Consider the following 3703-nt stretch of genomic DNA (forward strand, 5'->3'; position numbering starts at 1 on the left):
TACTCTCTGCTTCTGAATGCCAATAATGCTTATCTTCCATTTTATCAGTCTGTAAATATTATATTTTATATGTGTGTATGTGTATGTGCGTGTATTTCCCCCAAATTCAAGTCTTATCCCCAAAAGAGCCTGTAAGTCTCTCAAGAGCAGGGAACATAAATACCTTATTTCTAGTGCTGAATATGGTACACTGTGACTTGACAGGCAGTCACTAAATACATGTTATCAAGCATCCAGTCAAGCCCCAAACGACCCATATTTTCCATAACTCCACTACAACTACCTCCCACTTGAAAAATGGCCCAAATAAGTTATTAACAAGCTTGAAGAGTTGTATCTGAAGTCGTTTATACTCATACAAGCTAAAAGAACCCCAATATCAAGAGACAGAGATTTGTTCATTTGAAAACATTAATGTTCTAACTCTTTAAAATAACACATGCATCATTTCAGTATATTCCATCAACAGAGGCATTAATATAGATTTGCCTATCTGAAAAAGGATTTAGCAGAGATCGTTTCTCCTTGCAACGGGACAGCTGAAGAGGTGTAATTTAACAGCTTTCAGAGGCCCGTCACTAGGGTGATTGAGGTGGACAGAAGGCATGGACAGGACCAAGTCCCTTAAAAGACACAAACAGGTGGGAGAGTGTGCTGGGGGTGGGCAGAGGGCTGGAGAGTACAAAAGGAGGAGGCTCCCTTAGGAGAGCAGAAACAAGAGGAGGCAGGGAGTGAAACTGCCCGAGGAGGAGAGGAGAGGAGAGGAGAGCAGGGGAGAGGAGAGGAGAGGAGAGCAGGGGAGAGGAGAGGAGAGGAGAGCAGGGGAGAGGAGAGGAGAGGAGAGGAGAGGAGTGGAGCTGTAGCTAGGTCACATATGGACAGGAACCAAGTGGAGAAATGGGTGGACAGGGCACAAATGGGGGAATGACAGCCTATTCAGTGAGGATAGGAAATGCACATAAAGGACAGATGAAGATGATTTCTCTGTGTGTGACTAGAAGGACAGCGATTACAAAGATAAGAGTGAAAGAACAGGGAGGAAAGGGGAAAAGGGAATAAGTAAGAAGATGAAATAAGCAAGGAATGTCCAAGTACTGATATGAAAGCTCAGAAAATCACCAGGCTATTAGGCTGAGCCAGAAGAAGAGCCACAGCCGTACCCAAGAGGGGACCATTGGAAAGACAGAAGCAGGCAATTTAAGTAGCTAGCTACTGGGGTAAAATGAAAAAAATAGAAGATGGAAAAGGTGAGAAGCAAAAGAGGGAAAACCCAAAGGAGACACTGGCCCAGAAACCTTTTTAACTTTCTGTAAGAATCTTCAAGTCCCCAAACTAGGCCAAGATTCTGACTGACATTTCTGAGCTCACCAGCTGCCGTTTCCTTGAGAGAATTCTGACAGGAAGGCATAGAAATGTGAGCCAACACTGCCAGCTCTGGAAAATAAATAAATAAGTAAATAACTGCCCACATCCTAAACACCTCAGTGGGGGCCGAAGCCTGCTGGGAAGGAAGCCCAGAGAGGAGGAGGGACCCGCCTGCAACTTTTCCCCAGGTATGTGCTGAGCTTTCCCGGCGCCGCGCTGTTTTCTCCTCTAATCGTCCTCTGGCCGTTCCTGCCTTGCCCATCTGTCTTTCTTTCTTTGTGAATTTTTGGGAAGCCCTGCGGGCGATCTGCTTCTGTCATCTGAAGCCAGCAAGGCAGCGTCTACCGAAGCAGGTGAAGCTCCAAGTTCTGCATCTCAGACAGCGGGGGAGGACAGCTGGAGTCCAGATCCGACAGGCAGAGCCAGGCAGGGGGAAATGAATAAGAGAAAGGCCCCCCACCCCCAGACTCAGTGCATGAGAATGACTTGTTGGCCAGTATTGAACAGTGGACTTGTTTCTGGGTGCTGGGGCTTGAAGCAAAGCAGAAGGGTAGGAGGGTGGGCCTAGAAGACAGAGGGATAATGAAGGGCAGCTCCAGAGGGGAGAGATTTCAAAGTAATCCCCCAAAGGGGCTGGTCAGTTACCTAAAGAAGAGCTACCAGTGAGGAGAGATGGATAAAAACCTGAGAGCATGTGACCTTGAACTTGTGTCTTGTCCTTTGAATGCCTTGGCAAAGTATTTTGCATATCGATTGAATTTTTTTCCCAAGCAGCTCAAAGGAATTTATTTTTAATATGTAATTTATCTCAAATATTCAATTTCTGAATGGGGATGAGTTTTCAGATGACCCCATAGGTGTCCCCACTAAGATAATTTAACTATTTCACTAAGAAATTAAGTCCCTGAGCAATGTATTTATTTGGAAAACTAGGACAAGAACCCCATGCTCCTGACTTGGTCCCTGGACCTTAAGCAACTTTAATCCTTACTCAATTTAATAGGTGCAGATAAAAAAATTTTAAAAAGCTTTTCAAGTAAGAGCTTTGGGAGCTATAATTAAAAGCTTCATCATTATTCTGTATTATTACATTGTATTATATTTATGATCTCGCTGCAAATGTGATAAAAAGTTAAGTGAGTCAGTGGACTCTGCTGGGCTATCTTCTCAAGAAAAACACACATCTCATTTTATACTCATTCTTCACCTAAACTCACAGAAGACTTACTGGTAAAATTTGGAAACCAATGAAATCACTCCTGGTGGCAAGCAACTGCTCAAGCCAAAAATACCAAGTGACTTCCAGCGGTATTTCCGTCTCCTTGGAGTGCTGACTGCCTGTCTGCACCCTCATCAGGGAAAGCACCTACAACCATGCCCTTGGAAAGGGTTCACACCTTCCTAACTTCTGTGTGGTTTCTATTCCTCTCCCTCATCTGTTTGCTTTTAGGAAGCTCAGAATATAAGCGTCAATTTTTTGCCCTCAAGCTGTGGAGTGTCAGAAACATTGACCTACAGCAGTGGTTCTCAGAATGTGGGCCCCAGACCAGCAGCATCAGCATTACCTGGGAACATGCTAGAAACGAACATTCTCAGTTCCTACCCCCAGTTCCTGAATCAGAAACTCTGGGGATGACACTCAGCAGCCTGTGTTTCAGCAAGTTGTCCACGTGATTCTGATGCACTAAATTAATTAGAAGGTTAAGAGTTTTTAAGGCGCTCTTCCTGGAATCCACAGTATTAAGATCTCCTTACATGCTAATCATCTACAGAGCTAGAGCTTGTAAAAGAGACCTTTCAACAATAACAACAAAAACACACAACCTCCTGGTTCCTCCATCCCTCCATCTGTAAAATAGAACTATTTCTAATATACTTGTTACAGTGCTTAGAACAGGACCTGCACACTGTAAGTGTTCTGTAAGGGTGGTGGAAGTGGTGGTAGTGGTGGTAACTTTATCCGTTTGACTCTTACTGTGCAAAAGGCCTTTGGCAGGTGGTTGAGAAATCAAACATGAAGCAGTCAGAGTGCTGGCCCTCTAGGAGAAGAGTTACATATGCATGACAGGCACACGAGGAATTAGATGCAAGATAAGGTGTGATTCATGCCCAATTACAGACATAGGAACTAACAAGAGGAAGAGAATTGAGAGAAAATTTTGGGAAGAAAATGGTTTTTGAACTAAGCCTTAAAGAAAGTAATTTTAACTAGTGAAATGGGCAAAGGAAAAGAATATTCCTGGTGGAAACTGAGCCTAGGGAATATTGGAAAGGTAAGATATTAGTGGTCAGCTGTAGCATTTCTGTCACTGAGATGTTGACTACTCATATTGTACAG

At 43.8% G+C, this 3703-nt stretch overlaps 1 long non-coding RNA gene across 1 annotated transcript; it reads left to right on the forward strand.

Moving 5' to 3' along the window:
* Positions 1–710: 710 nt before the first annotated feature.
* Positions 711–3220, forward strand: LOC116565821. Its single transcript, XR_004275601.1, has 2 exons — positions 711–1553; positions 2816–3220. It is a non-coding gene; the product is annotated as an uncharacterized LOC116565821 (long non-coding RNA).
* Positions 3221–3703: the final 483 nt, after the last annotated feature.

The sequence above is a fragment of the Sapajus apella genome, unplaced genomic scaffold, assembly GCF_009761245.1.
Source record: "Sapajus apella isolate SASKATOON/1434 unplaced genomic scaffold, GSC_monkey_1.0 scaffold41, whole genome shotgun sequence".
NCBI lineage: Eukaryota > Metazoa > Chordata > Mammalia > Primates > Cebidae > Sapajus > Sapajus apella.